This window comes from Pleurodeles waltl, chromosome 8, assembly GCF_031143425.1.
Source record: "Pleurodeles waltl isolate 20211129_DDA chromosome 8, aPleWal1.hap1.20221129, whole genome shotgun sequence".
Taxonomy (NCBI): domain Eukaryota; kingdom Metazoa; phylum Chordata; class Amphibia; order Caudata; family Salamandridae; genus Pleurodeles; species Pleurodeles waltl.
The window spans coordinates 552,095,077-552,119,958 of record NC_090447.1 but is presented as its reverse complement, the minus strand read 5'-3'; positions in this window follow the sequence as shown (position 1 = coordinate 552,119,958).

Below are 24,882 nucleotides of genomic sequence, written 5' to 3'. Positions count from 1 at the left end.
GGGCTTAATGTGTTTGGGCGCCCTTACCGTGAAATGAAGACACACGCATTTCTATCTATGCGCGCGCTCCCCTCTCTCTCCCTGGTAAATGAGGGAGATACGTGTGAACTCTCATGCGGTCACTCCCTGCAGAGTGATATCTTCTTTGTGACAACGTACGCGCTGACAACAGCGCTGATTCAGAAGATTTATGTTACCTGCACATGTGCAGCCGATCGAAATCTCCTTGACAACTGTTCTATTTATATTGTTTCTGCGGGATGTCTTTAATTATGACGCCCCGGTGAGTTCTTTCCTTTTTATACTGCCTATGGTTTTGTCTGATGCCACGTTGTATTTTTTCCTGTGCTTCTTTGCAGCTTGTCCCAAATGGGCATTTTCTCTTTACATTTTAATGCCTGTGTTATACCACATGGTGCGAGTGTTGATTAATCCTGATGTCACCAATAAGGGAGTTATTATCTTTACAATGTGATTTCTTCCTGTATGATTTACACAACCTGTTGTCCTTTGACCTGACATAATTTGAGGTCGGATTTTATGATTCTCCAGAAAATAGGAGTTTCTTATTGAATAACTCATTTTTCTATTAGAGTTATAATTAATGTGTTGTATAATCAGATCGGTTGATTACCAAATTTTAAGAGTATTTCTTATGTCCTTTATGTGTGTATATATAGATCAGAGTGGATTTTTAGAGCCTGGACTACCCCGATGTGGCCCTACCATTAGTTTTTGGAGGGTAAGCAATGTGGATGTTTCATTGCCTAATTGGCTTTCCCACATTTTCTCTCTCAAGAAATGTTATCATCACTTTTTTACATCACTTGGCACTTTAGGGATCCCTCACTTATGTATGGGGTTTCACAACATAATTTACTGTGAATACATCGCCCTTATAAGCTATGTTATATTTTAACCTTGGTTTCTTTCTTTCTCAATTCCCTTAGGTTTTTGATTTTCATATTTGTGGGAATATCCACGATTTAAAGGATTAGGTATGTAATTAGGTCCTGACGAATCGCATAAGAAAAAAAGCGAGAAACATGTTGACCAACTACATAGAGTGACACAGGGGACCTCTTTCTTACTATTCCCTATTAAGAGACACAACAACTATACCTACCTGTTTTTTCATGGGGTTTGTGGACATTATTCCACTAACTCCCCGCTTACTGGTTTTAATCATGTCAGAGGTATCAGCATGAGAATAAAAATCATTAGTCGTTACTTCTAGCCATTTTTAACATTTTCCTATATACCAATCCTTCACTTTATTTTTTTTGTCAGGCTATACACGATTCTCAAAAAGATCTCCGGCAAAGAGCCCCCTTGCGGGGCCCGTCAGGCATTGCAGCGCCGGCCTGACAAGGAGCTGGGCCCTATGATGAAGCATGTCACTGGATGGTGAGTGAGGGCTCTTGCTTCGAAAAACTTCGGTTTCCATCTACTGATTGAACCATCCACTTGAAAGAAACCCTCAGTATTGTTTGGAACCGTGTGTAATCTTTTTTTTATTTATTGGGGTTAGTTCCCCATGGTGGCAACAGCAGTGTTTTTGATAGCAATCCTGTTAGAGAGCAAAATTCCAGAAACTTGCATAAGATGGTCCCTCCTTACAAGGAGGGGGATGACATTAACAAGTGGTTTGCTGCACGTGAGAGGGCCTGTATGGTACAGTTGGTCCCTCAAAGGCAGTGGGTTGCTATCTTGTGGCTATCTTTCACTGGTAAGGGTAGGGATAGGCTCCTTACTGTCAGAGAAAGTGATGCTAATAATTACAAAAGTTTTGAAGGATGCACTCTTGGATGGATTTGGCTTAACCACTGAACAATACAGGATTAAGTTCAGAGACACCAGAAAAGAGTCCTCTCAAGACTGGACAGACTATGTAGACTGTTCAGTGAAGGCCTTGGAGGTTTGGTTGCATGGCAGTAAGGTGACTGACTATGAAAGCCTGTATAATATAATCCTGAGAGAGCATATTCTTACGAATTGTGTGTCTGATTTGTTGCACCAGTACTTGGTAGACTCAGATCTGACCTCTCCCCAAGAATTGGGAAAGAAGGCAGACAAATGGGTCAGAACAAGAGTGAACAGAAAGGTTCATACAGGAGGTGACAAGGATGGCAAGAAGAAAGATGGTGAGAGATCTCAGGATAAGCACGGAGGTCAAGGTGAAAATAAAGATCCTTCTTCAAATCTTAAACACTCTTCCGGGGGTGGGGATAAATCATCTTCTTCCTCTTCTTCACAACCCACACACATTAAAAAGCCTTGGTGCTATGTGTGTAAAAATAAAGGCCATAGGCCAGGGGATAAGTCCTGCCCAGGTAAACCCCCTGAGCTTACCACCCCTAATACATCAAACTCTAGTGCCCCTAGCAGTAGTGGTAATAGTGGTGGGACTGCTGGCAACAGTCAAAATAAGGGTGTCGTTGGGTTCACTTATGGGTCCATCATAGAAACTGGGGTAGTCAGTCCCAAGACAGGTTCTGTCACACCTGGTGGCATTGGCCTTGCCACACTGGCTGCTTGTCCCCTTACAATGAATAAGTACAGGCAGACAGTTTCAATAAATGGTGTTGAGGCTCAGGCCTACAGGGACACAGGTGCCATTATCACTTTGGTGACTGAAAACCTAGTGCCTCCTGCACAAAACATCATTGGACAACAGTACAAGATTATTGATGTCCATAACTCCACTAAGTTCCTTCTCTTAGCTATAATTCAGTTCAGTTGGGGTGGAGTTACTGGCCCTAAGCAGGTGATAGTATCACCTAGCTTACCTGTAGACTGTCTCTTAGGTAATGACCTAGAGGCCTCAGGTTGGGCTGAAGTAGAGTTTAATACCCATGCAGCCATTCTGGGTATCCCTGAGGAATTGCTTCCTCTCATTTCAGCTGAAATGAAAAAGCAAAGGAGAGAAAAAGGCCTGAAAACTCAGGATCCTTCTCCAACAACAGGTAAACAAGGCATCAAAGTATCCCCTACCCACCCTACCATTCAGGATACCTTTCCTGTGGTGGGAGAAACCTCTCTTGGGGTGGCACCCGTACCAAGGGACTCATCAGCTAACACAGCTGTACTCCCTGAGGTAGAAGTACCTCTCTGTGGAATAACTAATATTGGTGAGAAAAAGTGCACCATTTTAGTTAACATGGAGCATCCCTCCAACCCTCCCAGAGAAACTTTAGTGCAGCAACCCTGCACTGCCTCACAACACTTAGGACAGCAGCCCTGCCCTAGCGTGGAGCTTATAGGAGAGCATCCCTGCCCTGCTCCAACTCAAGAGAAACAGCAAACCTGTTCTCTCTTACAGCCAAATCAACAAAGTTTTTGCCCAGCTATGGCTTTACTGAGACAGCATCCATGTCTGGCATTCTCATCGTTTGATATAGGTCCAGTGGACAATTCCCACTGATCTAAACTAAAACATACTAAAAGGAACTCTGAAAATATAACTTCACATTGCTGTCTAGCTAAAAAGCTTCAAACAGGGTGGTTCACATTCCCACAGGGAGGTAAACATATAGTGGATGATAAAGGGAGTAGCCAATCTATTACAGAGCTACTCTCCACTTATCACTACTTAGACAATAAATAGTCAAATGTCCAAGGTTAGCCTTATTGTCCTTCGTTTGGGGGTGTGTGTAGGTAGGTAGCCTCTTTCTAGCCTTGTTACCCCCACTTTTGGCCTGTTTGTGAGTATATGTCAGGGTGTTTTTACTGTCTCACTGGGCTCCTGCTAGCCAGGGCCCAGTTCTCATAGTGAAAACCCTATGTTGTCAGTGTGTTTGATATGTGTCACTGGGATCCTGCTGGCCAGAACCCCAGTGCTCATACGTTTGTGGCCTATATATGTTCCCTGTGTGGTGCCTAACTGTATCACTGAGGCTCTGCTAACCAGAACCTCAGTGTTTATGCTCTCTCTGGTTTTAAAATTGGCACTGCAGGCTAGTGACCAATTTTACCAATTCTCATTGGCACACTGGAACACCCTTCTAATTCCCTTGCATATGGTACCTAGGTACCCAGGGTATTGGGGTTCCAGAAGATCCCTATGGGCTGCAGCATTTCTTTTGCCACCCATAGTGAGCTCAGACTATTCTTACACAGGACTGCCACTGCAGCCTGAGTGAAATAACATCCATGTTATTTCACAGCCATTTTACACTGCACTTAAGTAACTTATAAGTCACCTATATGTCTAACCCTCACTTGGTGAAGGTTAGGTGCAAAGTTACTTAGTATGTGGGCACCCTGGCACTAGCCAAGATGCCCCCACATTGTTCAGGGAAAATTCCCCTGACTTTGTGAGTGCGGGGACACCATTACACGGGTGCACTACATATAGGTCAATACCTATATGTAGCATGACAATGGTAACTCCGAACATGGCCATGTAACATGTCTAGGATCATGGAATTGTCACCCCAATACCATTCTGGTATTGGGGGGACAATTCCATGCATCCCTGGGTCTCCAGCATAGAGCCCGGGTACTGCCAAACTAACTTTCCTGGGTCTCCTCTGCAGCTACCGCTGCTGCCAACCCCTCAGACAGGTTTCTGCCCCCTGGGGCCTGGGCAGCCTGGTCCCAGGAAGGCAGAACAAAGAATTTCCTCTGAGAGAGGGTGTTACACCCGCTCCCTTTGGAAATAGGTGTGAAGGGCCTGGGAGGAGTAGCCTCTCCTGGCCTCTGGAAATGTTTTGAAGGGCACAGATGGTGCCCTCCTTGCATAAGCCAGTCTACACCGGTTCAGGGATCCCCCCAGCCCTGCTCTGGCACGAAACTGGACAAAGGAAAGGCGAGTGACCACTCCCCTGACCAGCACCTCCCAGGGGAGGTGCTCAGAGCTCCTCCAGTGTGTCCCAGACCTCTGCCATCTTGAATGCAGAGGTGTGAGGGCACAATGGACAGCTCTGAGTGGCCAGTGCCAGCAGGTGACGTCAGAGACCCCTTCTGATAGGTGCTTACCTTTCTCTGTAGCCAATCCTCCTCTGTGGGCTATTTAGGGTCTCTCCTGTGGGTATCTCACCGGATAGCAAATGCAAGAGCTCACCAGAGTTCCTCTGCACTTCCCTCTTCGACTTCTGCCAAGGATCGACCGCTGACTGCTCCAGGACGCCTGCATAACTGCAACAAAGTAGCAAGAAGAATACCAGCAACATTGTAGCGCCTCATCCTGCCGGCTTTCTCAACTGTTTCCTGGTGGTGCATGCTCTGAGGGCTGTCTGCCTTCAAAGCAAAACACAAACGCTGTGGGATAGCGTAACTGGACAAAGGAAAGGCGAGTGACCACTCCCCTGACCAGCACCTCCCAGAGGGTGTGCCCAGAGCTCCTCCAGTGTGTCCCAGATCTCTGCCATCTTGAATGCAGAGGTGTGAGGTCACAATGGACAGCTCTGAGTGGCCAGTGCCAGCAGGTGACGTCAGAGACCCCTCCTGATAGGTGCTTATCTTTCTCTGTAGCCAATCCTCCTCTGTGGGCTACTTAGGGTCTCTCCTGTGGGTATCTCACCAGATAACAAATGCAAGAGCTCACCAGAGTTCCTCTGCACTTCCCTCTTTGACTTCTGCCAAAGATCAACCGCTGACTGCTCCGGGACGCCTGCATAACCGCAACAAAGTAGCAAGAAGACTTGCCAGCAACATTGTAGCACCTCATCCTGGCGGCTTTCTCGACTGTTTACTGGTGGTGCATGCTCTGAGGGCTGTCTGCCTTCACCCTGCACTGGAAGCCAAGAAGAAATCTCCTGTGAGTCGACGGAATCTTCCCCCTGCCAACGCAGGCACCAAACCTCTGCATCACCGGTCCTCTGTGTCCCTTCTCATCCTGACGAGCGTGGTCCCTGGAACACAGGAGCTGGGTCCAAGTGTCTTCGACAGTCCAGTGGCCCTTCTGTCCAAATTTGGTGGAGGTAAGTCCTTGCCTCCCCATGCCAGACAGTAATCCTGTGTACTGCATGAACTGCAGCTGCTCAGGCTTCTGTGCACTTTTGCAAGACTTCCTTCATGCACATCCCAGCCCAGGTCCCCCAGTACTCCATCCTGCATTGCCCAACTCGCTGAATTGGACTCCAACATCGTGGGACCCTCTTTTGTGACTCTGAGTCGACCGTTGTCCTCAGATGTTCTAAGTGCCTGTTCAGGTGCTTCTGCGGGTGCTGCCTGCTTCTGCGAGGGCTCTCTGTGTTGCTGAGCGCCCCCTCTGTCTCCTCCTCCAAGGGCGACCTCCTGGTCCTTCCTGGGCACTAGCATCACCCAAAATCCTCAACCGCAACTCTTGCAGCTAGCAAGGCTTGTTTGCGGTCTTTCTTCAGGGAAACAACTTTTGCATCCTCCAGCACGCTGTGGGACATCTTCTGACCAAAGGAGAAGTTCCTGGCACCTTCCGTTGTTGCAGAATCTTTGGCTTCTTCCACCCAGAGGCAGCCCTTTTGCACCTTCATCCGGGGTTTAATGGGCTCCTACCCCCCTGGACACTTGCATGACTCTTGGACTTGGTCTCCTTCCTTTACAGGTCCTCAGGTCCAGGAATCCATGTTCAGTGTTTTGCAGTTAGTTGTTGTCCTTGCAGAATCCCCTATCTCGACTTTACTGTCTTTCTGGGGTAGTAGGGTAACTTTACTCCTACTTTTCACGGCCTTGGGGTGGGGTATTGTGGACACCCTTAGTGTTTTCTTACACTCCCAGCGACCCTCTACACACTACACTAGGCCTGGAGTCCATTTGTGGTTCGCATTCCACTTTTGGAGTATATGGTTTGTGTTGCCCCCTAGGCCTATTTCTCCCTATTGCATTCTATTGTGATTCTACATTGTTTGCACTACTTCTCTATCTGTTACTTACCTGATTTAGGCTTGTGTGCATATATTTTGTGTATATTACTTACCTCCTAAGGGAGTATATCCTCTGAGATACTTTTGGCATATTGTCACTAAAATAAAGTACCTTTATTTTTAGTAACTCTGAGTATTGTGTTTTCTTATGACATAGTACAAAGTGATATAAGTGGTATAGTAGGAGCTTTGCATGTCTCCTAGATCAGCCTAAGCTGCTCTGCTATAGCTACCTCCATCAGCCTAAGCTTCTAGAACACCTCTATTCTACTAATAAGGGATAACTGGACCTGGCACAAGGTGTAAGTACCACAAGGTACCCACTATAAGCCAGGCCAGCCTCCTACAGTTAGTGAATGCTTGTCTCCACTGATTCTGGAGGGGGTTTGTGCCCAGTGATGCTGCACCTGGTGTGTGGCATGTTGACTTCATCTCACCTCGGTGTCACAGCCACGTGATGTACCCGGAACAGGTAGCACGATACTCCATGGAGGCAGACTCACACTCCATCCTGCGGTGACTTAGGCTGCCAATTGCTGGTTTGTGTCAGTGCTGGAGGTGGTATCTCAAGAGGCGTGCCCAGGGTCCAGGATGTCACCTGCAGACTCTGAGGGCTGCACACTGGGGATGGGGCTGACATCCGACAGAGTGGCATCGGCTGTGCACGTGGCAGTGCTGATGGTGGTGCAGGCGGCGGTGGCGGTGGCTGTAGCGGAGATGCTGCCAGTGCTGGTGGTGGCGCAAGTGACTGTTTGGGTGGATGGAGACACCATACCGTCTACGGTAGCCTCGGATGACTGATCCCTGGTCAGGATGCTGCAGACTGACGTTGTGGCAGCGGCGGTGCAGGTGACAGTGCAGGTGTCGGTGCAGGTGTCGGTGCAGGTGGCGGTCGGAGCAGCGGTGGTGACTGTGGTGCATGTGGCTGCCATCCCTGATGATTTGGTGGTCACCAGCCCCTCACCAGAGGTAATGTGCCCTTTGGCTTGTGGCCCTTCCCCTTCTTGACAGTTGCTGCAGGGACCTTGGCACTGTCCACTCTGTATTTGTGCGAGGCCTTGCTGGGTGGGTGGAGTGTGACTGTCCCCTGCTGGAAGCCGGTCCCTTTTTGAGCTTTGCAGGTGGTGGAATAGGGTGGTCCTTCTTTTCTGTTGGTGGCACACTGGCAGTTCTGACGGGTGCCCCGTTTGACCGTACTGGAGTAGCAGGGACCACAGCGGTTGCAGATTTGGTGGCTGAGGTGCTGGGCTGGCATCTAGACATCCTGACCCTAGGAGAAGGACAGGGGTGAGGTGTAGGGAAGAGGTTCCGGTAAGATAGGTAAAGTTTTTACGAGACTGGGACGGAGGTGGAGGACGTGGAGGAGGGGGACACAGTGAAGGCAGTGGATGTTGGTGTGTCTGCATGTGTATGGTGCTTGTGTGAGTTCCTGTGGGATGTGTGGTGCTTATGTTTTCTTGAGACACTTTTGTGTGTTGGTATGTGTGCATGTGGGTCTGATGGTGTGCTTGGGATAGGCTGAGGTAGGGGGGCTTGGGTTTGGGTAGTGGAAGTCGGAGGGGGGAGGCTGGACACAGGGACAATGATTGCCATCAGTGCTGAGGCCAGAGCCTGAAATGCTCTCTTTTGGGCCACCACGCCAGAATGAATGCCCTCCAGGTATGCATTTGTTTGCTGAAAATGCCTCTCGACACCCTGGATGGCATTCAGAATGGTTGACTGCCTAACAGTGAGGGATCTCAGGAGGTCAATAGCCTCCTCACTGAGGGCAGCAGGGCTGACTGGGGCAGGGCCTGAGGTGCCTGGGGCGAAGGAGATGCCCACCCTCCTGGGTGATCGGGCACGGAAAACACACTGAGGGGCTGCTGGGTGGGTGGTGCTGGTAGGGGGGGTGGCAGCTGTACCTGTTGTTGCAGTGGGCACAGAGGTGCTCGCCACCGCAAGGGAGCTCCCATCAGAGGAGGAGTTGCTGTTGCTGGTGTCCCCTCCTGTCCCCGTCGTGGAGCTTCCCTCGCCCTCCATCCCACTGGTGCCTTCACCCTCCGTGGATTCACCCTCCTGGGCCATGTGGGATGCAGCTCCCTCCATCTCCGGTGCCTCTGCTCCTCCGCCAAATGATGCTAATGCACACAAGGACAGGGTGACAAAACAAGAAGGGGGGAAAGATAGAGGAGACACATGGTCAATGCCAGCAACACCACTACCGTTGGCGGACACAACACACAGGGAGCAGCCCCATGCACTAGGCCATGCACTAGCAGTTAGTAGGAAAATCACCTGCCCATGGGGGACTGTGCCTAACACCATTTGCTGCACACCTGGAACCCACAGGAGTCTGACTAGTTGTAGATGCCCACTAACACTATTGGGGTTGGAGTACATCAGAGCCTGCCTAACAAAGGACCTACCCTACCAAGTTCGCCCTGGCCTAGGGGAACCCACAGCCCACATCCCCCACCCAGCCACCTCGTAAAGCACACAGAGTCAGCTGAATGAGACTGTACTCACCCCCTTGTGGCTGCTGTGATGCCCTCAAGCGCCCATCCAACTCTGGATATGCCACCGCCAGGATCCGGAACATCAGGGGAGTCATGGTGTGACAGGCACCCCTTCCATGTTGAGAGGCCATCCCGAGCTGGGTCTCCGCCGTCTTCTTGCTCCAGCGGCGCAGGTCCTCCCATATCTTGCGGCAGTGGGTGCTCCGTCTATGATAGACCCCCAGGGTCTGCACTTCCTTGGCGAAGACAAGCCAAATACTCTTCTTCTGGTGGGCGCTGACCTAGAGGAAAGGTACAGGATGAAAGGAAATTACTCTCCCGTCCGGGCCGCCATACTCATTGCCCACCCATGCCCTGACGCACATACACTCACCATTCTCACATGCAGGCCTCAGCCCCCCCCACATGTATCTTCCATCCACACCACTCCATACATTCATGGCCCACACTTCATGCTCACAGTGTACTCACCTGTTTGTCTGGAGGACCGTAGAGTAGTGTGTACTGGGGGAGGACCCCATCCACCAGTTTGTCCAACTCCTCCGCGGTGAAGGCAGCTGCCCTTTCCCCAGACACATGAGCCATTGTCCCTTCTAGACTGAGGTCACAGCAGCACTTGCAGTGTAGGTCCTCTCCTGTTGAAGGTCAGGTATCAAGTGAGTGAACAGATAGAAAATAGCAGTCACGTCCCCAGCGGTGTGTACCATCACCGCCAGCGTACATCGTCATTGGCTCCTGGAACCAATAGGGCCCAATGATAACCAATGCTAAATTGCACGACGGTCTTCGACCGCCTACCGCAATGCTGCACAACGTCAGCGCAGTTACCTCATTTCTCCTTGTCCTTCCTTACAGGTCAGGCAGCAGCCATTTCAGGAGGGCACATGGCATGGCACCTAACTGCGTCACAGGACATTTTGGCAGAAATACGGACAAAGTACGCCACACACAGATTTACTCACATTACTGTAAAAACACTTGTGCAACCTATGTGGTACATGACCCTCTGCTCACCATTCTCCTCCATAGAACCCACATCCGCTGCTGTGGGCAGATGATGAGATGGCGTCATCCTCCGGTATACAGACCCCTGGTGGACCTGTCAACAATGGAAGACAGACACATTATTATCACCTACAGACTTGATCGTTCCACAATCCAAGAACTGTGTGCCCAATTGGAGCCAGACCTGATGTCAGCTATCCGCCATCCCGCAGGAATCCCCCTCTAGTGCAGGTTCTGTCAGAGCTCCCTTTCCTGGCAAGTGGCTCCTTTTAAACTACAGTGGCCATGGCGTCAAGGATGTCTCAGCCAATATTTTCTAACATGTTGACCAGAGTGTTGTCAACCCTGCTGAAACACATGCACAGCTTCATTGTTTTCCCCCAGGTGGAGGATTTGCCCACAGTGAAAGCTGACTTCTATGCCCTGAGACATATCCCCAACAGAATTGGTGCTATTGATGGTACACCTGTGGCATATGTCCCCCCCGCAGAAATGAAGAGGTATACAGAAATCGAAAAAGCTACCATTCTATGAATGTGCAGATGGTGTGGTTGGCAGACCAGTACATCTCTCATGTGAATGCCAAGTATCTTGGCTCTGTGCATGACGCTTACATTTTGAGCAATAGCAGTATCCCTTATGTGATGGGCCAACTCAAGAGGCACTGGATGTGGCTAATAGGTGAGCCCAAGGTCCCCACACAGTATGAATAGGTGTCTGGGTATGGGGTAGTCACTAAGGGTTAGTGTGTGTCTAACAGATTTCCCTCAACATTTGTAGGTGACTCTGGTTACCCCAGCCTCTCATGGCTACTGACCCCAGTGAGGAATGCCAGGACAAGGGCAGAGGAACGCTACAATGAGGCACATGGGTGAACTAGGTGTATTATTGAGAGGACTTTCGGCCTCCTGAAGGCCAGATTCCGGTGCCTCCATTTAACAGGTGGCTCCCTATACTACTCACCGAAGAAGGTGTGCCAGATAATTGTGGCATGCTGCATGTTGCACAACCTGGCTTTGCGACGCCAGGTGCCATTTCTGCAGGAGGATGGTCCTGATGATGGTATTGTGGCAGCTGTGGAGCCTGTGGACAGTGAGGAAGAGGAGGCAGAGGAAGAAGATATTGACAACCGAACCAACATCATCATGCAGTACTTCCAGTGACACACAGGTAAGAGACTGGCACTGCTCATCTCATATCTGACTACTTAGGACATTGTATAAGTCAGCCTCTTAACCTCTGCGTATGGACACTGACAGTTCACCTTGGCTTTCCATTTCACAGATCTGGGTACCTCATTCTGCCTTCTGCTATATTTACTGCTGCCCAACAACTGTCATACATTGGTATGTGCAAATGAACATTTACATTTATAATTGTGGATGAAGTTGTAATTATACATTTGTGAAAGTACAGACTGACTCCAGATTGGTTTGTGATTCAAGGGTGTTTATTTATGGGCTAATGTGTATAGGGATATGTGGAAGGGGCTAGGGTGATGGTGGAGGAAGGTCCATAGTAGAGTCGAGTCTCTCGGTATCACAGGTGCATTGTCCAATGGGGCATAGGAAGAGGAGCAATGTCAGTTCAAGGTGGACAGGCCGAGAGAGTGGGACACAAGGGTGACAATCAGGAGAGTCTTATTTCCTGGTGGGGCTCTTGGCAATGTTCTCTGTCTTCTGCCTGGATCGCAGGGACCTTTTGCAGGTGGTTCTACTTCTCCAGGGGGTGGGGTGCTGGTGGCCTGTTGGTCCTGTGGCGGGACCTCCTGTCCATTAGCGCCGGCGGACGTGGAAGGCTGTTCATCGTTTAGGCTGGTGTCAGGGGCCCGGTGGTATGCCACTGTCTCCCTCATGGTGTTGGCCATATCTGCCAGCACCCGTGCAATGGTGACCAGGGTGGTGTTAATGGTTTTCAAGTCCTCCCTGATCCCCAGGTACTGTCCCTCCTGCAGCCGCTGGGTCTCCTGAAACTTGGCCAGTACTGTGCCCATGGTCTCCTGGGAATGGTAGTATGCTCCCATGATGTTTGATAGTGCCTCGTGGAGGGTCGGTTCCCTGGGTCTGTCCTCCCCCGGTCACACAGCATTCCTCCCAGCTTCCCTGTTATCCTGTGCCCCTGTCCCCTGAACCGTGTGCCCACTGACCCCAGGTCCCTGATTTGCTTGGCTTAGTGGGTTTGCCTGGGGTCCCTGTAGTGGTGGACACACTGCTGATTGACGTGTCCTGGGGACAGTGGCATGGGCCCACTGGGTGGGTGTTGTGGTGGTGTTTCCTGAGGGGGGAGGTTCTGTGGTGGGTTGGGACTGTGGCAGGGGAACCGACTGTCCGGGCTGGTCATCTTGATCCAGGCGTGCAGCGCTGCTGTCGTCACTGTGGGCCTCTTCTGTGGGGGGGACTGGATATGGCTGGCACCTCCTGTCCAGTGACGTTGTGTAGGGGTCCTGTTGGGGTGTAAATGCATTGTTATTGTACATGTGTGTGCCATCTCGTGCAATGAGTGTCTTTCCCTCTATTACTGTGCTTGCAATAGCGCCTTGGCTCTTGTGTGTGTGGTGATTGTGTGCCCTGGGTAAGTCTCCCCCTTGGACATGCTTTGGTGATGGGTGCCTATGCATTGGTGTAACATGCAGGGCTTGGTATTGGGACGGGTGGGTTGTGATAGTGGGGTATATGTGAGGTGGTGGAGTGATGGGTGTGAGGGTAGGGGTAGGAGTTTGTGGTGGCATGCAGGTAGAGTGGGAGATATAGTAGTAAAGATTTGACTTACCAGAGTCCAGTCCTCCTACTACTCCTGCGAGGCCCTCAGGATGCATTATTGCCAAGACTTGCTCATCCCATTTTGTTAGTTGTGGGGGAGGAGGTGGGGGTCCACAGCCAGTCCTCTGTACGTCTACATGGTGTCTGGATACCACGGAACGTACCTTCCCCCGTAGGTCGTTCCACCTCTTCCTGATGTCATCCCGTGTTCTTGGTTGCTTTCCCACTGCGTTGACCCTGTCGACAATTCTCCACCATAGCTCCATCTTCCTAGCAATGGATGTCTGCTTCACCTGTGATCCGAATCGCTGTGGCTCTACCAGGATGATTTCCTCCACCATGACCCTGAGCTCCTCCTCAGAAAACCTGGGGTGTCTTTGAGGTGCCATGATGTGGTGTGAGTGATGTGTGAGGTGATGTGTGGCGTGATGTTTTGAGGTGTGTGGTGTTTTGTGCATGGATGGTGTATGAGTGATGGTGTTGTGTGCCTCTGGATGCTGGTGTGGTTTTGCTTTTCTGTCTCTCTGCTTCTTCAAACATTTGCATTGTAAGGGGTTGTGGGTAATGTGGGTGTGTGTTTTATATTGGATTGAGCATGTAGGTGTGATGGGTGTATGTGTGTATTTTGAATTGTCCAATGTGGTTGTGTTTTGTAAGTGTGTGTGTATTTTGAGCGCGGGGTGTGTACCGCCAATGGTTTACCGCAGTTGAATGACCGCCTCGTTGATTCGTGGGTCATGATAGCGTAGGTGTATTCCTGTTGGCGTAATGGTTTGTGTTTTGGTACAGCCAATTTATCACTGACCTTTGGTGTGACGGACTTGTGTGGGTGTCTGTATTGTGGAGGATTTCTCACAGTGGGTCATAATACCCATAGAGGATTTCCACCGCCGACACGGTTTGTTGGCAGCCGTTGGCACGGAGGTCAGCAGACTTTACTGCCAGGGTTGTAATGAGGGCCATAGCATTGAAAATTACTATGGGCCTCATTACGACCCTGGCGGCCAACAGTAAGCTGGCGGTAACACCGCCAACAGACTGGCGGTGTTCCGCCAGCTATTATGACAGTGGCGCAATAGTCACGGGCATACCGCTAGCCCGTCTACTATACCGCCGGGCTTTCGCCTGCCCGTCATAATCCCCAGGGCAGGGGTGCAAGCACCGCTGCCCTGGGAATTATGAGTCCCCGACTGCCAGCCTGGCCACAGTGTTAAACACTGCCATGGAAAGGCTGGCAGTAAGGGGGACTTGGGGTGCCCCTTCGGGCCCCTGCACTGCCCATGCACTTGGCATGGGCAGTGCAGGGGCACCCAGGCATAGCCCTCTTGCGCATTTCACTGCCCACATTTTGGGCAGTGAAATACACGACGGGTGCTACTGCACCCGCTGCACATCAGCATTGCAGCCGGCTCTATTACGAGCCAGCAGCAATGTTGATGTGACTTTTCTGCTGGCCCAGTGGACGGTAACACTGTTACCATCCGCTGGCCCAGCGGAAAAGTCATAATAGGGAGCCATAAATACTGCAGGCATTGGCGGTATTCTGTCTCCCGCACCCTCAGCGGTCTTTTTAAAAGACTGCCGAGGTTGAAATGAGGGCCTATATGTCCAAAAAAAACATAGAAATTCACTGTAAAAAAACAAAGGGGCGTTATAGTTAGGAAATACAATTTAAAAAAAACATAGAAATTCACTGAAGAAAATTAAGGTTAGAGGGATGGTATAGTTAGGAAATAGAGTTGAAAAAAACCTTAGAAATTCACTGAAAAAAAAAGGTTACGAGGACCTTACAGTTCTGAATTTACTTGTTCAAAACCATAGAAATTCACCTGTTATTGTTAGAGTTATCTAAAGTAACTATCACTCATGGCTTAAGGTAACTATAACTTGTGCCCTTGCTATGCACTGCTAATTAGCCCACAAATTACAGCACTCATGACATCTTTGAAAACATAATTGATAAAGCCACTGGAACATCTGCAGTAAAACTATTGATCAGATACCTTCGCATGTACAAAGTGCAAAGCTTGTAAATGCAGTAATAACATCAATGAGATTAGCTTTTCCCCTGTCAAAAATACATTTATAATATCACAATATTTGACATGCAACTCAGACTATTGCATTTACTGCCTAAAGTGCCAATGCAATAAGTACTATATAGGTAGCACAATACATAGAGCCAAAAAACGTATGTTGGAACATATTTGAGACACAGTTCACAATATCCGGTAGCACAGCATTTGTATGAGGCTCATACCAAGAATACTGCACTATTTCAAATGACGGTTATTGACAGACTTGCACCTACTGTCAGAGAAGGAGACAGGGTTCTTCTCTAAAGATGTCTTGAATCCAGGTACATCATTAAATATAACACTTTGGTACTATTATTATGGACTGGAATTAGCAGTCCATTTAAGCTAATATAGGAATGCAAATGTTACATTTTATCAATCATTTTGCTTGTCTTCTGTTTTTTTGTCCTTTGAGTAGTAAGAACAGGTTTTTAATGATGATTTTAATGTTTTGATACAGGTGCAGTAAAACATCTATTAACTGTGAATTATGAAACTTGTTATGAACAAGAGAACACAAACAATTAGTGATCCGGCACTTGGGACGTTTGAATTTCTTGTTTTTGTTTTGGCCCTTTTTTATATGAATTTGTTTCTTGTTTGCCTTGAATGGATTCAGTCCATACATACCAATGTAGACTATGAAGAAGTGTTCTTTTTTTAGTTAGATTGGGGTTCCCTTAAGAGTTAGTGTGCGCCCACTGGTGCTAAAATATCAATCTTATGGAGACTGGGACTATATCAACCATTTGGCACATGCCCACTTGGGCTATATTTGTGGTACCTAGTAGTAGGCTGATATAATGTGCTGTAACAATTAATTTTTCAGTGTACTTTCAGCATAACATGAACTTATTGACAGTGTTGTAATATTTAAATTTAATTTGATTAGCCCCTTAAGTGAAGATGTTTACTTTATTGTAATTTTATTGAATTTTCTATGAGATGTCCATTGATAACAAAGGTATGTATTAATAGCTTTAGACTATTCTTTTATGGTCCAGAACAACACAGTTCATATTATGATGTGTATACGATGTAACAAGAAGAATTGCGCATTGGATTCACTCCTACTTTGTTCATTAATGGACCAAGAGATCTTTGATGTGGTGTTTACTTTTTACTTTCTACTTGTCCAAGATGATGGACGCATTACAACAAGTTGTCAGTTATGTCCTTTTATTTCATTATTTCTGTTAATGTATTGTCACTTAAAAATCACTGCATGTAACGTTTTTTGAAACTTAACTCATGAGCAAGGGGATGCTTCCCCGAAACGTACTGGATACTATATGGCTGCTGCAATAAACTACACTGTTTCATCACCTCATAAAGGCTTGTGTTTTGGTGTGCCTCATTTGTATGCAGCGAGTCTGAATATATATATATATATATATATATATATATATATATATATATATATATATATTTACTAAAAAAAAACAAAGCTTACAGAGACGTAATAGTTTGCTTCACATTTTATATACACAAAACCATAGAAATTCAGCAGCTAGAATTATCTCAAGTAACTATAACTCTTGCTCTAAGGTAACTATTATTCGCACCCCTGCCATGCACAGTTTTCTCATCAACAGTTTCACTGCAAATGTTGCAGTGATATTTACAATGCTGTCATGGAAGATGCTATGAATGATGCAATATGTAGGGTACTTAGCAGTGTATGGCAAGGGTGTGAGTTACAGTTACTGTATGGCAGCATTATAGTTGCTTCTAAGGTCTTTCTTTTTATTTCTGTTTCCTCACTATAATGTCCCTGTAACCTTTGGTTCTTTCAGTTAATTTTTAGGGTTTTTTTTGTGTTAAGTAACATGTAATTTCCTTACATTAATCCAATCCCTACCACGCATGGCCTTTGGCCATGTAGGGTGAGGGTTGTCAGCTGGGCCTGGCCTGTGGCCCCCCATAGGCACCCAACCCAACCCCACGCCACTCACAGCCTTTGGCCATACGTGGTGGAGGCTGGCCACAGGGCAAGTCTTGCGGCCACCCCCGCAGGCACCTAGCACCACTCCATGTAAGGCCTTCCACTGTACATGTAGGTGGGTTGAGTGCAGGGCCTGCCTGCACGGCCTTCGGTTCATCTATAACCATCCTGACCCTCACAAATACTAAAACCATAAGGCAGAGGTTGAAAAGCTGATTTAAGTTCAAACAGGTTGCATAAGAACTCCCTTATACTGTTTGACCCCTTACATTCGCATAAGACAGACCCTCTATTGGTCATTTATATCACCCAGTACAGTATAGTCCCGAGCAATAAACCACCCAGCACCGAATGAACATGCATTGAATTACTGAAGAGTTCAGTGGCATATGATGGCCAACGGAAGACTCTAATTTAGTCCACACTACGGGACTCAACTAGCCACATACTTTGACCGCTTCTTGACATCACCCATTGACAGTCATATATGGGATGATAATGAGAGAGAGTCTTTTTTTAGAATAAAAACATTCTACCTTATATTATTAACTTGTACGGAAGGTTTTTGTCGACCTTAACTAAACACTGCATTTAAACCTGGGTTTTGCATTTGAAGCTTGCATGACAAAATTTCTATCCTTTTCTCTCATTCTTTCCTCTTTTCAGTTTTGACCTGTTTCATGGCCATATGTATAACATTTCATGATGAAACTGTTCTATGGTAACAAACAAATGTCTGAAGAGAATATTAGTGCTTTGTTTCATTACCATTTAACCTATGAAAAGAATTAGTGCAATGTTAGATTAATCTTAAAACTGTTCCTTTGTGAATAGGCTTTGTTAGAAAGAGATGTGGGAATGGAAATGAAACCACTTAAAATCTCTGACACCATTTGTCCTATTCTCTTTCCCGGTGTTTTGGATATTTCTGAGACAAACTTTATCCTGCTTCAGTGTATTGCTGAGAGATTCTACTGAAGTTCTCAGTGAGATATGTGACTAGAAATTATATGCTTTTACAACGGAGATGAGAACTCTTTAAGGGCTTAGTTGAATTTTATTTTTCCTGTCACTGGATTAGATCAGGAATTCGATTTTATGGGATGTGCTTCATTTTTTGTTCTGAAAGTACCATTGCTTTAAATAATTCGCTAATAAATAGAGTGATGAACTAATGATTTAATAAAATGTTAAAAATAGAACCTAAACTCTCATTACCGACTCTACTCAAATAAAATGTGAATGTTTTTATGAATGTGCAGTTCATAATAATATATAATATCTACCTCCTAATAGTCCTCAGAGGCATTGTTTGTAGAACAACCCCTGTATCGATAGTCACAATTTCCGTCCAAGCAGATCTCCACACCAGTTCCCCTTCCAAATTATACCAGCTTAGAACCATAAACTTTAAATTACAAATCTCAGCATGGAAAACCAATTGTGTCGTAACCAACTTAGTGGGCTATGAGCATCAGAAATGCCAGAAAGGTACCTGTAGAGCTATTCAAAGCCGCCACATACCGAAAACCACAAACTAGATGCGTATCTCTCATACTTCTTCATCCATCACACTGCTAAGCACTGAGTCCCATAACAACATAATAGCACTTTTGTAGTTGTCATCACAAATGACATGGAAACACTTCTCACAAAGGATGAAAACAAATGCAACACCTTTCCAACCACACTCCCTAAATGGTATAGCATGCCACCTAGTATTTGGAACATGATATGATACCACGTTGTCTAAGAATTCTGATCTTCCCTCCGACAGATACTACGTCCCAGGAACGACTCCTACAATGGGAAGCTAACTTACAGACACCTCTAAAAACATGATACGACAACTAATAGATATTGCTCAGGAGGAGTATGAAAAATACCGACAGGAGGTAGATATGCTTAGCAAACGTATTGAGGAAACCAACTGGGGACACATCTCAGTAAACAATTATGAAATACTAAATAATATCATAGACCATCATGAACAAGAGATAATTCAGAGAAAACATAGAAAATTCAGACGTGACCTTACAGATTACCAATTAGGTAGAGTCTACACCTTTGGAAAACAATACGATAACATAAAGGATCCCAACCCAACCACAGAATCACCAAGTGACTCAGAAACTTTACCCTCCTCAGATGTCGAATCATTAGAAGAAAGGGAAATATGTCATCCTAGCAAACCCACAGTACATTTTTCGGAGGAAGTCAGAAGACATCGCCTAGGCACAACATTACACAACCTCACAAGACCACCTGGTACTATAACGGAAGAACCAAAATTGACCGGTATACAGACAAGAGCCCGAAGCAAGGAAGCGAGACATTGAGATCAAGCAAAGAACTAATTGTCAATTTATCTGACTTAAACGTATCACCTACTCAAATTGAAATTCTTAATAAGAGTTTATCTTTTTGCCCAACAAACCACTGGGATCTAGTACGAACAAAGATTGACCTCTTTAAGTTCACTCGGAAACTTAAACTTAAATCATTCTTTTCCACCTCAGTAACTAAACCTGTTTCACATCAGCCACCTCAACTTTCAAGCGATCTTACTGCTAAAGATCTAGAAGCAATATGCCTATTGAGTAACCTTTATAACGTGGGAGAACAAGAACTATCCATGACTGAAATAGCCGTAGAATTTGATAGTGATACCACATTACACCAACAATTTGGACTTCCTATTAAATCAAACTTTACTCCAGTCTTACCTGCAGGCAATTCATTCGATTTATTTTTTACAGCAATGACACAAGATCTCGATCAAGAATATAAAAAATACATCAAGAAACAACAATATTTGCCATCTAATACCAGTTATAAACACAGAATAGCAATTCATCAATTAAAAAGAACAATATGGTAGTCATTAAAGAGGCTGACAAAGCTGGTAACATTGTGATTCTTAACAAAAACGATTACTTACACAAAATCTATAGACAACTTAGGGATACTAGATGTTATAAAAAACTCACTACAAATCCTACACAGGAGATCCAAAAGAAGTTGAAGAATCTGCTAGACTACTGGCATTCCAAACAGATTATTTCATCTGAAGAAATAAACTTTCTTTTCATACACAATCCTACTATTCCTACCTTATATATACTCCCGAAAATTCACAAAGGAGGTAACCCCCCCAAGGGCAGACCAATTATTTCAGGAATCAACTCAATCTGTTATAACTTGGCAACTCTCATTGATATTAAACTACAACCTTTCATGCTAAATTTACCTTCCTTTATCAGAGATACCAAAGACATACTTCAAAAACTACAGAACACTGACTGGCAGCCACATTACATACTTGCTACTATAGATGTTGTTAGTTTATACACCTCTATCAGACATCAGGATGGGATCGAAGCAGTCAGCAGCTGCCTGTCCACAAGATCGGCTCACCACACTGAAAGAAATAAGATGATAATAGAAATGCTAAGGTTCTGTCTTCAAAATAACTTTTTCCTGTTTGAAGGACAATTTTATCTCCCGCTTCAAGGCACGACAATGGGTGCAAAATTCACACCGCTGTATGCATGCATATTTATGGGAGTAATAGAAAGATTCTGGCTCTGGAATGGTCGTTTTGAACAATTTTCCCAATACATTATCTTTTGGGGTCATTATATAGATGACATTCTGCTAATCTGGCATGGTCAGAAATCCTTACTTTAACTTTTTCTCAATTTATTAACACCTAATAAATGGAACATTGAAATAACGTACCAATATTCAAGAACTATGGTGGAATTTCTGGATCTCAAAATATACACTGAAAATGATAAATTGCACACTCGTATTCATAGAAAGAGCACTGCAGCAAATTCAATTCTACACGCCTCTAGTTGTCATCCGTCCAGTATTATACAGAATATTCCGGCAGGAGAATTTAGGAGAGCTCGATTGAAGTATAGTAACCCTTCTGACTATAAGGCAATCTCTTTGGAAATTATACAACGCCTGTCTGCCCGAGGGTATCATTCTTCAAGTCTCAAAAGGACAATGGAACATTTCACCAAATTAAATCGTGAAACGTTGTTGAACAAACTCAAAACTACAGACGATAATTCTGTTATACGTTTCATCACAGATTTACACAATGGCCATTATCTGATCCATAAATTACTTTGCAAGCATTGGTATTTACAGGAGAATAATCCGTCTATTAATCGACACATCTCATCTTATCCGCAAATAGGTTTTAGAAGAGCACCAAACCTCAAAGATAAACTTTGTTTGTCGTTCTTCTCTCACCTATCTCCAAATTCAAGTGCTACACAGCGACCAAAAGGCTCCCACACATGTACAAAGTGTTCCATCTGTAAACTTGGCCTGTCGAAATCTAACTCCATCCTGATTAATGGTCAACCATTCATGATACGTGATTTTATTAATTGCGAGAGCACTAACATAGTTTATCTGATAATCTGTCCTTGCAAGAAATGTTATATTGGAAGTACAATCAGAGCATTGAAGACTCGCATACAAGAACACTATCGTAACATTCAAAAAAATGATACCAAATTTCCCTTAGTGGAACCTTTTGTTCAACACCATCCATTTGCTAACACTTTCAATTTTTGTGGCCTTTTGCAATTGACACAGCATCCTAGAGGAGGTAACCGGGAACTACAACTTCGTCAAAATGAAAGTCGTCTTATCATACGATATGATACTGTACGATATGGACTTAATAAAGACTCAGAATGGCATTTTTGGTTACATTGACAACTCTTAATAGTACACCTGTACAAATTGTTGATATTTTGAACTCTAAATGTTTTCTGTTACAATGCTTTCCGTTTTTATCACCTTGTAGGAAGTTGGCTCTGTATGTGCTATTTCAAAGTAAGGAATAGCATGCACAGAGTCCAAGGGTTCCCGTTAGAGGTAAAATAGTGGTAAAAAGAGATAATACTAATGCTCTATTTTTGTGGTAGTGTGGTCGAGCAGTAGGCTTATCCAAGGAGTAGTGTTAAGCATTTGTTGTACATACACATAGACAATAAATGAGGTACACACACTCAGAGACAAATCCAGCCAATAGGTTTTGTATAGAAAAATATCTTTTCTTAGTTTATTTTAAGAACCACAGGTTCAAATTTAACATGTAATATCTTGTTTGAAAGGTATTGCAGGTAAGTACATTAGGAACTTTGAATCATTTCAATTGCATGTATACTTTTCAAGTTATTCACAAATAGCTACTTTATAAGTGGACACAGTGCAATTTTCACAGTTCCTGGGGGAGGTAAGTTTTTGTTAGTTTTACCAGGTAAGTAAGACACTTACAGGGTTCAGTTCTTGGTCCAAGGTAGCCCACCGTTGGGGGTTCAGAGCAACCCCAAAATTACCACACCAGCAGCTCAGGGCCGGTCAGGTGCAGAGTTCAAAGTGGTGCCCAAAACGCATAGGCTTCAATGGAGAGAAGGGGGTGCCCCGGTTCCAGTCTGCCAGCAGGTAAGTACCCGCGTCTTCGGAGGGCAGACCAGGGGGGTTTTGTAGGGCACCGGGGGGGACACAAGCCCACACAGAAATTTCACCCTCAGCGGCGCGGGGGCGGCCGGGTGCAGTGTTAGAACAAGCGTCGGGTTCGCAATGGAAGTCAATGAGAGATCAAGGGATCTCTTCAGCGCTGCAGGCAGGCAAGGGGGGGCTTCCTCGGGGAAACCTCCACTTGGGCAAGGGAGAGGGACTCCTGGGGGTCACTTCTGCAGTGAAAGTCCGGTCCTTCAGGTCCTGGGGGCTGCGGGTGCAGGGTCTTTTCCAGGCGTCGGGACTTAGGTTTCAGAGAGTCGCGGTCAGGGGAAGCCTCGGGATTCCCTCTGCAGGCGGCGCTGTGGGGGATCAGGGGGGACAGGTTTTGGTACTCACAGTCGTAGAGTAGTCCGGGGGTCCTCCCTGAGGTGTTGGTTCTCCACCAGCCGAGTCGGGGTCGCCGGGTGCAGTGTTGCAAGTCTCACGCTTCTTGCGGGGAGATTGCAGGGTTCTTTAAAGCTGCTCCTTTGGATAAAGTTGCAGTCTTTTTGGAGCAGGTCCGCTGTCCTCGGGAGTTTCTTGTCGTCGTCGAAGCAGGGCAGTCCTCAGAGGAGTCAGAGGTTGCTGGTCCCTTTGGAAGGCGTCGCTGGAGCAGAGTTCTTTGGAAGGCAGGAGACAGGCCGGTGAGTTTCTGGAGCCAAGGCAGTTGTTGTCTTCTGGTCTTCCTCTGCAGGGGTTTTCAGCTAGGCAGTCCTTCTTCTTGTAGTTGCAGGAATCTAAAATCTTAGGTTCAGGGAAGCCCTTAAATACTAATTTTAAGGGCGTGTTTAGGTCTGGGGGGTTAGTAGCCAATGGCTACTAGCACTGAGGGTGAGTACACCCTCTTTGTGCCTCCTCCCAAGGGGAGGGGGTCACATCCCTAATCCTATTGGGGGAATCCTCCATCTGCAAGATGGAGGATTTCTAAAAGTTAGAGTCACCTCAGCTCAGGACACCTTAGGGGCTGTCCTGACTGGCCAGTGACTCCTCCTTGTTATTCTCATTATTTTCTCCGGCCTTGCCGCCAAAAGTGGGGGCCGGGGCCGGAGGGGGCGGGCAACTCCACTAGCTGGAGTGTCCTGCGGTGCTGTGACAAAGGGGTGAGCCTTTGAGGCTCACCGCCAGGTGTTACAGCTCCTGCCTGGGGGAGGTGTTAGCATCTCCACCCAGTGCAGGCTTTGTTACTGGCCTCAGAGTGACAAAGGCACTCTCCCCATGGGGCCAGCAACATGTCTCTAGTGTGGCAGGCTGCTGGAACCAGTCAGCCTACACAGATAGTCGGTTAAGTTTCAGGGGGCACCTCTAAGGTGCCCTCTGTGGTGCATTTTACAATAAAATGTACACTGGCATCAGTGTGCATTTATTGTGCTGAGAAGTTTGATACCAAACTTCCCAGTTTTCAGTGTAGCCATTATGGTGCTGTGGAGTTCGTGTAAAACAGACTCCCAGACCATATACTCTTATGGCTACCCTCCACTTACAATGTCCAAGGTTTTGCTTAGACACTGTAGGGGCACAGTGCTCATGCACTGGTACCCTCACCTATGGTATAGTGCACCCTGCCTTAGGGCTGTAAGGCCTGCTAGAGGGGTGTCTTACCTATACTGCATAGGCAGTGAGAGGCTGGCATGGCACCCTGAGGGGAGTGCCATGTCGACTTACTCATTTTGTTCTCACTAGCACACACAAGCTGGTAAGCAGTGTGTCTGTGCTGAGTGAGGGGTCTCTTAGGGTGGCATAATACATGCTGCAGCCCTTAGAGACCTTCCCTGGCATCAGGGCCCTTGGTACCAGAGGTACCAGTTACAAGGGACTTATCTGGGTGCCAGGGTGTGCCAATTGTGGAATCAAAAGTACAGGTTAGGGAAAGAACACTGGTGCTGGGGCCTGGTTAGCAGGCCTCAGCACACTTTCAATTCAAAACATAGCATCAGCAAAGGCAAAAAGTCAGGGGGTAACCATGCCAAGGAGGCATTTCCTTACACAACCCCCCCCCCAAACGAAAGAGGATGAGACTAACCTTTCCCAAGAGAGTCTTCATTTTCTAAGTGGAAGAACCTGGAAAGGCCATCTGCATTGGCATGGGCAGTCCCAGGTCTGTGTTCCACTATAAAGTCCATTCCCTGTAGGGAGATGGACCACCTCAACAGTTTTGGATTTTCACCTTTCATTTGCATCAGCCATCTGAGAGGTCTGTGGTCAGTCTGAACTAGGAAGTGA